This window comes from Electrophorus electricus, chromosome 21, assembly GCF_013358815.1.
Source record: "Electrophorus electricus isolate fEleEle1 chromosome 21, fEleEle1.pri, whole genome shotgun sequence".
In the NCBI taxonomy this organism is placed as follows: domain Eukaryota; kingdom Metazoa; phylum Chordata; class Actinopteri; order Gymnotiformes; family Gymnotidae; genus Electrophorus; species Electrophorus electricus.
The window spans coordinates 7,131,727-7,143,835 of NC_049555.1; the positions used below are offsets into that span (position 1 = coordinate 7,131,727).

Here is a 12,109-nt window from a genome sequence, read left to right on the forward strand (position 1 = left end):
TCAGTCACCACCGATCGGTGCAAAGAGTCCAGCAGCGTACAGCCTTTCCTACTCCGCCCACCTCAAGCTCAGTTCTGCCTCGGCCTCACGCGTGTCAGTAATGAGTGCTTATTTTCAGCCACGGTGCTGACGTTGTTTACATGAGCAGGGATTCTGTCTGCTCCCCACCCGGACAGCCTCGGCTCCAGCTTCTGTAAGCAGACAGACCCAAGGCCATTTCACTGTGGAACCAAGACCAACACAACCTGACTGGCTGTACACAGACGGCTGTCCGGAATGAGGCCCCATCACCACCTCCGCGTTCCTCCGATTCAGAGAGGTCGTGCCCGGAGCCGACCTGGGCCCCGTTACACACAGTTGGTAGCTTTTATAAAGTAAGAAACACAGGAAGGCCCACACAATGTCAACAGCTCCCAAAATACTACAAAATTTACCCTCACCACTGGTTGGCTGGTAATACATGCCTCTAGCAGAGTAGACATAATGCATAAATAGTGCTTACAATGCTTCTTGACTAAACAAGCATTTGCTACACTGAATCAGCATTGTCAAACTCCAGAGAGGCCTCTCTGCGCTTTAGGTCTAGAGGCTACGTACCAAACAGGAATTGTCTGAAAACCTGTCAGCACGCGTTTCACCCCCCCCCCCCCCCCCCGGCTTGTAATAAACATGTTCTCCTTCTCCCAACACCGAAACCCTGATCCAATACCTTGCTCTCTGTCCCTAAACAAACCTAGCTATACTTCTACTGAAGTGTTTTTTTCCAGAGAATGTGTGTTTAATTGAAATGGCAACTTTTTTGTGGGGTCGGGGTGATTGGCCCCCAAAAAACGTGTATGCTGTTAGAGGAAAATTACTATTACTCATAAAAAATATTTTTTAAAAAACAAAATCCTGTTATGGAAATGCATTCACAGAATAAATGATGTGATTACAAACAGAAAAACTTGTTCTGATTAGTAATCAAAGCCTCTGAACATTCTCACACCCTGCAGTCAAAGGCCTGTGGACTCAATTGCCTTCCCACATCCACATCAGCGAGCGCTCTGTGAGGTAATCTACATACACAGGGCATTGATGGGTTCCCAGCACCATGGTGCCGACCAGAGCATTCCCCCTCTTATCTGTGGATACTGAGATCTGAATTCATAAAACATTAGCTCAGTTCAGGTGAAGAAACAACAGCTCACACTTTCACTACAGGAAATACGGACAGCGAGGAAAAACTCAGTCCGTAAAAAAAAAGGATATATATATTTGATGCAGCCCGTGCTAAATCTATATGTAAATGCCAGGCAGGAGCTGAGATGCAGCAGGAAGCTATCATAGCACCGAGATACAGAATGTATGTGAGTATGTGTATATATTTATACAAACTTATATATTCTGGGACTCCTCATCTACACCTCTGTTTGAGGGGAGAAGTGGGGTCTGGATGCACTCTCCTAGGCCGCTCCCATTCCTGCTTGGCTAAGCCGAAGCGGAAATCCTCGTCACTTGTTCAGGATCCGGAGCACAGTGGTGCTCCTGAAAGGAAACTTTTTGCAAAGTTTCCATTTTCCTGTACGAGACTCAGAGAGGAGCGTTTCACAACAGTGCTACACAATGCGTATTCGCAGCTATTTAAAGAGCCATTATTCTGGAGCCCCTTGGTTATTGCTGTTATTTGATAATTGGATGAAAACACAGAACTGATTACGTTCAGCACTGATAATGGGAGGCCTCATGATGGCAGAGCTGCTCCTGTTGTTGCCGGGGCAGGGGGTGTGCTCTCTGAACCACAGCTACCACAACCCCCTTCAGTGCTTTCTGCCGGGGGGGGGGGGAATTCAACTCAAGGCATCTGAGTAATATCAGGCCTTTGCGCAAGGAATGGAAAGTATGGCGAGTCAATTTGGTTGTTCCTCAGCAGGCTTGTGGGAAACGTCCCTGTGACTGGGCCCATCACACTGCACCTGTGTCTGGCTAATGTGAAGATGTTTGACACGGTCTCACCAGGGGGAAAGGCACAGGGATGGAGTAGAACGAGTTAGGCCAAAACTACGCGCACACACGCGCTCGCACACGCACACGCACCTGCCGACCATGCTCCAAGCCGAGCCAAACGACTGGTGCCCTCCAGCCTGCAGAGGAGGAAAGAATGCAGCGGGGAAAGCAGAGGGCGTGGGCTTGGGAAGGCGGGTTCTGGGGACGCTGTACAGTACCCAGCAGCGCCTGGACTCCACACAGCTACAGCTGGCCACAGCACTGACCTCATCCCATAGACATGGCAGAGAGAGGCCCCAAGACAGCCAGCGCCAGAATATTTAGGGGAAAAGCATCAACAGTTTGGTTTTGAGAGAGCTGCCCTGCCTTCTGTTGTCTTCCGTCTCTCAAAAGCCCAATGTGTCGGGCTCGTCCAAAAGGCTTTAAATCTGAGCTATTAGCAGAGGAGGAGTGTTTATTCCTCAGATCAATTGTCAGCACCTGTGTATACAGACTCCCAACGACACCAGTCGTGTGACTCACGTTGGCTATTTGAAGCTACCAGATCTCTAGCACGCATGCAACAGCCATCTGAAAGTAAGTGGAGAAACTTATTACGTGCAAGGGGCACACAGGCACGATGTACATGTCTGCATGTGCGCATAGTCTCACACAACCTTTGGTAGGAATCCCCCTTGTGCTACAAACGCATGCACACACACTGCATGTATGCGCGCGCAGGCGTGAGCCCTTGTCGGCCCTTTGCTGTTCTTGCCAACCTTAGAGGGGAGAGAAGACACCAGAACATTCCTCCGCTGCTTGTAAACAGGGATTTTTCTGCATACAGCCCCTCCCAACCCATCATCCAGAGCACAATAGCGTATAAGAAGTGCCCCAGGCAATCTGGAGCTGGGTTCCGGTTTGACTTGAGAAGGCTAGAGCTTCAGCTCCTTTTCCATGATGCAACCCAGCAGAAGGTCCAGCTCATGAGGGCAGGACACGCACACGAAGCGTTTCCATGGAGGATGCGGGAGCGTGTCAGGCCTGTGGGCAGTCAGGCCCAGAGGGGGCTTGTTCGGGAAGCGTTTCTTAGTGTCCGCTGCTGAAAAGACTCCCACTCAGGTCTTGCTGAAGTGTAATAACTCCTAAAAAAGGTTGAAACTGGCTAAATCAAGGGTGAGCTCACTAAAACCACTAAAACGTTAAAGTTAAAAGTGATGCACTCTCTACCATGTAGAAGACGACCAAGGGGAATTACTCTCCTGAGTCTCTAAGAACACAAAACCTGCACCTGCTGTCGTGCTCAGTAATTTCATGAGTTTCATTGCGTGCTGCTGTCTCCATAGAGTGTTTATATCTACCAAGATAAGCACACACCACAGAGCTATGATTAACGATTAAAAAAAGAGGACGCTGTATGAATGAGACGACCCCCCCCCCCCCGTACACACCAACCTCAACCTCAAACCCACCACAAACAAGACAGGCGTTGTCAGAATCAGTCACACCTATTGGACCCCCATGCTTCCTCCACCTCCAGACATGGATGTGCTGTGCGTGGACACCTCCTTAACTCCCTCATCTGCACCAGAACGACAACGAAGAATCCCCGCAGCAAACCAAAAAGCATCAGGAAAGCCAAACTACGCTCTTTTTTTTTTAGTCTTGGGGCTTTTGCTTGGCCGCAGGAACGAATGCTTGTAACAGCTCGCGGACAACATGGGTGAGTGGAACAAGAGAACGAACTGATTCTGGATTATGTGCGAATATGAATAAAGATATTTCCCTCTCGCACAGAAAAAAAACAAAAACAAAAAAAAACTACATCTTGACGAAACCCAAAACGAAACACAGCTTTTCTTTATAGAAAGAGAGTGAACACCACAACCAGAAACCGAAGCGCTCAGACTGGCACGGAGAGAACCAGTCAGGCTCCGTGTGCTTCCGCAAACACTTCCTGTAAGGTACAACACAAATTCTGAAACAGGAGACACACGACACAAGCCTTCACTATGACAACGTGGCCAGGGGTTTGTAGCAGGCTGCTCTGCGACTGGCGTGTGCCTCAGGTTTCCGCTGGCACCTCCCAGAAGCGGCACCCATCTGGGCAAGGCTGAAAGCAGAAGGCCTGGGCCATGTGGGCCAGAGTGATAACACAACGACCCCCAGACAACGAAGGAGGCAACTTCTCAACCCCCGTCTTACGTGCTTTCTGCTCGCGAGACAGACAGAGAGAGAGAGAGAGAGAGAGAGAGAGAGACACACAGAGACAGAGAGAAAGGAAGACAGACAGACAAACAAACAGACAGACAGATTGGGGGGTGCAGTGTCAAGAGAGCATGAGGATATTGCACCTTCTTGGCTCAGTCCCAAATCTCAGGCTCAGACAGCACAATGAGGCAATTTTCCACAAAACAGCCAGTAACAAAAGGCACATTCTGTGCCGAGCTGAACATGGCTGTCCTCGTAAAAGTCAGACAAATGTTTGATTTCCCTCTGCTAACTAAGCAAGCAGACACTACTCATACACACATCTCTCTTTGTCTCCGTGTTCAAAACTTTCACATAGTCTTCATCTCCTTCATGTCTCTCTCTCTCTCTCTCTCTCTCGAACATCTATATACACTCTCCCACCCGTCTCACTGTCCCTCCTGTATTGACTGCTCTTTCCATCTGCTTTCTCTCTCTTCCCTTTCCCCTCACTGGTCCGATCCAGCTGGCTTGTCCACGTCTGCGGGACTTTGTGGGCGTCTCGCTGGGAGCGGAGCATTCCTGCTGTCGGAGGCCCTGCAGGAGGCTTGTCAGGGTGGGTGGGACAGGTAACCTGGGGGAATCAAACCTGCCTCACACGTGTGTGTGTGTGTGTGTGTGTGTGTGTGTGTGTGTGTGTGTGTGTGTGTGTGTGCACACGCGTGCATGAGAGTTGATGCAGGAAGACAGAAACAGTGTAGAGCAGAATCACATTTAACACACTTCGCTGGTACAGTCAAAGGGACTTTTTTGAAGGTCAAACGACTGATTCATTCCTAATACACACTGTAACCAACGACGTAACCAACAGAGCCCACAATGGTAAGCTGTTCCAGCAGGTACAGTCCCAAACCTCCACTTCAACTTGAGTGGGACAGCAGTGTGTGGATGGGAGAAGTTAGTTTCATGACTGATATTGATATTGAAGGGTTTGTGGGGCTGATGAGGCAAGTTCTTCAGGAATGAGGTGAAAACCACAAACAAGTGGTGCATGCAGGGCATGTGAGTGCGCAAGCACGACTTAAGGTTCTCACGTGTGAGCATTTCCAAGCAAGCTAGATGTGCGTATGTGTGTGCAACAGATGCAGCTGTTCACCACGCCACTCAGCCTCCTACAGAGAAGCACACACACACACACACACACACACACACACACACACACCCTTTCAATGCGTCAAGATATTTGCTTACCAACAAGGCTTCCATTCACCATGGGCAACTAAATTGCTCTTTAATGACCACAGGCCAGAGGAAGGATCACATTCTCCTGATATGGAGGAGCCCGAGCGGATAGCCCAAGGCCAGCCACAAATAAACCATACGTCTGAAATGGGGCTGGTGGCCAAATGAAGCTGCAGCTAATAGACAAGACATGCTCCGTCTCTCTATATTCATGTCTTCATGTATATGGATCGGTTTCCTCCTTCTCATGTTTCTTCCCAGTACACATAACACAGACACTAAATTAAAATATACACACATACATTCTGCAGTTTGGTGCTGACAGCTTGATCAACTCTCCACCCGTCTCTCCTAAGGGTTTCTCCTAATCTGTGCCGCACTTCCCACTCAGGCATCATCCCAGGGAAAGCATCTCGACACCTCAGCCTGAGGATCAGAGCCGTCACATTCAGCAGTGTGACGGGCGGAAGAAAACTGTTCAGGCGACCCTGCTATTAGAGGACTATAGTGAGAGCTGGTAAACACCATATAAGGGATGAGTGTTTCTATGACAAGTGTTTGCCAAGCACTAAAGACAAAACAAATCTATTAATCAATCATCGCTGTCACTGGGGACAGCACCTTATTAATCACAAAACTGTTGAATTATTATCCTTATATGAATGGCTCGTTAAGGTGTTTGAAACGTGTGTGTACACACACGCACGTGTGTGGGTGGGTGTCCACATGTCTACGTGTCTAGGGATAGATGGGTTTGTATCAATTGCGAATAATATTTTTGCATTAATTCTACCAAAGGTTTATTTCTAAGCAAGTTTCTTCAGTTTAAATGAATAAGTTAATAAATAAGTTTATATATTATTTAAAAAAACCCAAAAAACTAAATACATAATCTGACTACTAATGAACTAGTAATGAAATTATTTTTGGCTCAGTGTGATGTAATTTCCTTTCCTCCTACACACTCCAGTATCATGCGCTGGGATGCAGTTCCAGGTTTTCCCAGGCCTGGTTTATTTATTTATTATTTCTCTTTTACTAAGCCCTTAAGCCTGAGCAACGGGACTTCCCATTATAATGTGCTGTAAGGGTTGCCGCCACAAGCATTTTAGATTTTAAATTACACACAACCCAAAAGCTTAGCTTGCACCTTCAGTCTATTTGCATTTAGAGTTAAAAATAAATAACTAAATAAACACATACATGTCAAAGCTGCTTTGTTGTCGCCATCCATGTGCCGACTGGCAACATATTGTGCGTTGACTGTTAATGATAGCTTTGAGGCAAAGTATGTCCAAGTTCATGTATGCATGTGCGTGCGGAGCACGCCTGTGTATCCTGGGTGCATGTCCGGGCGTCTGCCCGTGTGTGTGTGTGTCTGCTCGTGTACTTTACCCGACCTCAGCCCATGTTTAACAAATGATGGAGGAGTGCTCCACGTGGCCCAAGCCTCCTACAGTGGCCTCCACCACACAGATCTGCTGGCACTGGGCAGTAAACTCTCCTCCTCTGGCTTGGTCACACCCTCTTAACTGCACCTTTTGAAACAGCTGCAGGGCACGCGTGCCCAGCACTACGGCAGCGCTTACCACCTACACAGCACTCGCAGACCAAGAAAAAAATTAATTCTTTGTTCATTTATATTATATCTATCTATCTATCTATCTATCTATATATATATATCACACACACACCTTGCTGTAGAAAGGACATGCATCTTTACTCGGAAATCTAATTTGTATTTTGACCCAAATCAGTCTGTGTGGTATTGCAGTTTCTGCTCTGTGGAACTGATGCACACTCTTACGCTCCCATGATTCCCAGGGTCAGCCTCACTGCACAAGAACACATTTGAACTGAAACCTCGTTATGGTCTTTTTCAGGCGCCAATGATTTTTGGGAAACGGCTCTCAATAGTAACTACGCCCGGCCGACATTCAATACAACCTGCATTACCAGTAAAGTCCCCAGAGCCTAACTCCCAGAACACAACCTTAAAAATCGCAATCGCAGGAGGGGTGAGGTGAAAGGGGGAGGGGGGGGGGGGAGTCACATTCTGATATTTTACCCCAATCAGCCAGCTCTGGTTGACATGACGCTGGCTCTGCTGAGAGGCGAGTGGGGGGTGAAAGGAGACTCACACTAACGCAAAGCAATGACACAAGAGGGAGGCATTCAGCACAGAAGCTGGCAGCCATGTCTCTATAAGACAGCAGTGTCCAGACCTATTCATTACCCAAACCAACAGCTCCTTGGCCTTTTGCTCGCTCTTTCTCAAAAAAAACAAACAAACAAACAAAAACAACACCCCCCCCCCCCACACACACACACACACCCCTTTTAGGCCACTCAAGGGTGCTGTTTAAAAAAAAAAAAAAAGGAGTTTTATTGAATTCCTCTTCAAATATTTCACTTTTGACAGTTCGTCATGGTGCCAAGACTTGTGTTAGCGAGGTGTCAGAGTCAAGATAGTGTCCATGATACTGACAAATATACAGCCAGATCTCTAACACCGAGTCAGTGTAGCCCAAGCAGGGAGTCAGACCTGTCTCCTACTGTCACTAACTCAGTGTAACTAACACCAATACACTTAACCTCTTAATCTGCTCCCACCCAGCCTGGGATGGGCATTGTAAACAAAGACCCTCCTCTTTAAGGATTATGAAACCACAATGTTTAGAGACATTTAGACAAACAGCACTTTGAGCTTCGAGGTGGAATTAGTATGGACATGTTTCACTGGAGCTCAGGTAGAAACAGTCTGTCCGAACATCACTCAACTGAGGAATCCGAGTGGCCAAAGATGACTACTCAAAAGAAACAGAAAACGTTGCCAGTTTTTGCCCACTGCTTATGAATGTTTGAATAATAGCCGTTGTCCATCTGACTGCTAAAGCTGTGACAGCCATGCTAACAGACAGAATCACAATCTGTGTTCTGATGAAGATGGAACAAAGTATGGATGGACCAGAACTTTCAAAATCTGATTTACTAAGCTTCATATAAACTAAAGATTAAAACATTCGTTTTAACAACAAAATCTTAGATGTATCCATTATTAAATGGCTTTACTACAGGTTTTTAATTACACTAATCACAGCCGCATCTTGACCGAATTACAAAGCAGCACGAGCTCATTTAAATCAGCCGCAGTATGAACCAATGACGTCTTGGCGGTGCTGAGGGAGATTAATCCAACCATCACCACCCCCAGTTGTCTTTACCACCCACCATTAATCAAGGAGAATCTCCTACTTTGGCAATCACATCAAACAGGACTGTCACGAGCAGACGGTTAAAAACGCCTGCGGTTCACGCCTGACCCTAGGTGTGTGCGTCGGGGCACACGGCGGGGCGGCGAACGTCCTGACTGCAGTGAGAGGAAGCTGCAACAATAGGCTATGCTCTGTTTACATGGACTGCCGAACGGCAACTGATGGAAAATCAGGTAGCATTCCTCTCACTCTGTCTCGTAAAAGCCGTCAAACATGTGCTTCCACAATGAAGCCGTTTCAACAAAGCGACCTTTCTTCCCCTTTTTTGGTGGAGGCACTGACGCCCTCAGCATGACCAACATCCTGTTTTGACGGAAAAAAAAAAAAAAAAAAAGGGGGAGAGAGACCGTTCCCACAGCAACCCGGTCACCGCCGAAGCTCTGGACGGCGCCCGAGGCCTGGGCTTGAGTGAGCTACACAAACGCCTCTCTCTCCGGGTGGAGAGAGAAACCACCATCCTGCTTAGCTCAGCTGACCTAAGCACCCACCCAGAGCCAGGTCAGAAGTTGCCGCTGACCTGGGTCAAGGGCACACGGACAGCTTTTGTGGACCATAGTATTACAAGCTTCTCTACTATACTCTACACCGCAATTAGATGCAAGGGCCCTTGGCTTAAGTTCCAGCACCACAGCTGTTGGTACAGTGGGATTCATTACCCTAAAACAGCTGGTAAACTAGGTGCTGGATGCTAGACTTCACCTGGACGAAAACGAACATCTAAAACAGTCCAAGTGCACAAATAAACAAAGAATCTGAACCTCAGTAGCCTTTGCAACAGTAATCAACACAACGTGAGCAACACTGATCAACCTGCGGTTAGGCAAGCCCGAGCCAACTGAATTCCAAGCCCGAGCCAACTGACTTCTAAACGGAAAAGCAAGGACTTTAAGGCGTGGGTCTTCCTCTGGTCCTTGTCAGCTATGCCAAGATGAGCTCCTACACCTTTATCAGCTAACCATGCTGGGATTCATTATGGCACCCTCATCTACCAACAGGCCCATGCAGGATTAGACAAGTACCAGGATTTTTGCTTTGTTAAATTGTTAAATGATCTTAAGAGACAATGTTCAGGCCTGCACCCCTCATCGTAGGGATCCATTTGCTGGCGGCATGAAAAGGATCCCACAAGACCATTTAAAGATGAGCTAGAGTGACCGAACAATTAAATATTGACATCAAACCTCTATTAAATCATGTCAACATCAACTAAATGTAATTTGAGTCATAAAACACCCATGTGCTACTCCAGCAGTTTCATCTGCTAAAATATTTGTAGTCATTTTACTCAAATGCAGTACAAAAACTGTTGGGTTCGGTCACACATGGGTTAAGAGGGGTTCATGAAGGAATCTCCACGATCCTCTGAGTACAGTTTGTGTCCCGGCACGCTCCAACAGCCTGAGCCATCTCTCCTGCATTCTCTCAGAACGTTTCATGATAGACATTTTAATGAATCCAACAAAATAGAAATAAAGTTCTGGGTTTTAAATATGAAACTTAAGACCATGCACTGTAAAAATCATGGGTGCCCTATAGCCTCCTGCCAAAAACCATTTACAAGTGCATGGTCCTTCCTTGACAATGGAATGCTCTTACTGAAACAGGGGACCAGGGTTTTTCACTCATCTGATTAGATATAAGTGTTACATTAAGTCTCAAAAAAAAAAAAAAACAACATACAAGTTGATGCAGAAAAAATTCCTGGCTTGACCCAGCACGTTTGCCTGGTGCATTCTGAGACATGAAGTGTGTCTGGAGCGTTGCTCCATTTAATAGGCTTCCTTAGGCCAATAGGGACCACAAAGCCTTTGACGCCATACAGATGAGTCTGCATCCGTGGTGTGTCTCATCAGTCCCACGCAGAATAAGAACAGCGCCTGCACATACATCTGGCTCTGCCGACTGCGTCCTGCAAAGCTGCTTCATCCCCAAGGAATAAATGCCTTCCCTGCAGACACAGTTTCATTCGTAGACGCGCCGTTTTTCAAATTTATATACTCGCTGGGACTGTAATTGCTTGTTATCCCTTTGCAATAGAGCATTGCTTAATCTGCAAAACCACAAGCCTGCGAACGAAGACTGCGTGATATGGCTAGAAATGGATAGTGATTATGCTATAATACATTATGACTGCTATATGCCTTGCAATGTATGCAGAGCACAGGGAAAGGGATACAAAGGATTTCAGGGGTCCTCCTGTATTTCAGACCTTGTGCTCTTGGCCTCGTCTTGCTCTGCATCAGCCGCGCGCACACACAGAAATCTCGTTAAAGCTGTCATTAAAACCAGCAGAAAGTTCTTGTTTCCCACATTTTTCAGAAAAATCCTTTGATGCATAATTAATCTCCTGATTCCCAGCCAGTCTTCATTTTCAGCAATACACAGATGACTAATTTTTCGCCCGCACCATGTTAGGACGCGTGGGGGAAGAGGGGAAAATGGTGTTAAATTCCACTTTTAGAATAAAATGCTCGCTAAATAATTCTAATGAAGGAGAGACTGTAATGTAATCTAATTACAGCATGCTGCAAATGAAGACTAGTTTGATTATTTGATCTAATGTTTGTTTTACTTTTAAAAGACATGAAAATCATTCCATCACCAGTGCACCCTATCGGTACTAAAGGGGAATGTGGTTTGTGTGTCCACTTGCTGAGCTGCAGCACTAAAAATACCTGGGAACCCCCAGAAAGAGGAGAAAAGGCCTGATGTTCTTGTATGCGTGCGAGCGTGTGTGTGTGTGTGTGTGTGTGTCAGAGAGAAAGAGAGAGAGAGAGAGACTGTTCTACTGAGATCTGCTCTCCTCTCCGGAGCATTTTATGCCTCTCGGTGATGCCCACTCTCCAGCCTCAGTCTAACCACACAGCTGTCTTAGGAAAGACCTGGGGTGACCATCCTCAAAGCACAGTTGCTGCTCTGTTAGTGCAGGATAGTTTTAAAACACGCAAGGTAAATTTATCAAATACAAATTTATCTAGGAAAAACAATCTGTCAATTCTTTGAAACAGACTGGACGCTCTTTTTTTTTCCAAGGAAGAAAACCAGTTTACCATTAAGTAAGTCGCTCCGGATAAGAGCGCCTGCTAAATGCCGTAAAAGTAATAATGAATATGTTCACACTGAAACAGCAACTACGGGGTAGGACAACATCCCAGTCACTCAAACATAACGTAGACAGACATTTCCATACTCCACTACTCTGATTTTCTCCCGATTCTAACCACCCCAAACCCAAACCAGCAGTCTCACACACTGATCGTGTGCAGTAAGAATGAAGACCACACTCTAAAAGGAGCACCTGACCGCAAGCCGCCCGACTGGGCGGGGCTAGAGCTCTGCCGCGCGCCTTCAGATGCCCTCTGTTTCCTGTAAGTCACACCAGACCCGTGCGCAACCAACATCCTGTTAACAGTCCACACGGCTGTTTGATTTATACC

The 12,109-nt window shown here is 46.8% G+C and overlaps 1 protein-coding gene across 2 annotated transcripts in view; it reads right to left on the reverse strand.

Annotated features, from left to right (window-relative positions):
- The window catches only part of piezo1 (piezo-type mechanosensitive ion channel component 1), a 61,058-nt gene that overhangs the window by 47,092 nt on the left and 1,857 nt on the right, over positions 1-12,109 (reverse strand). The window lies entirely within an intron of this gene.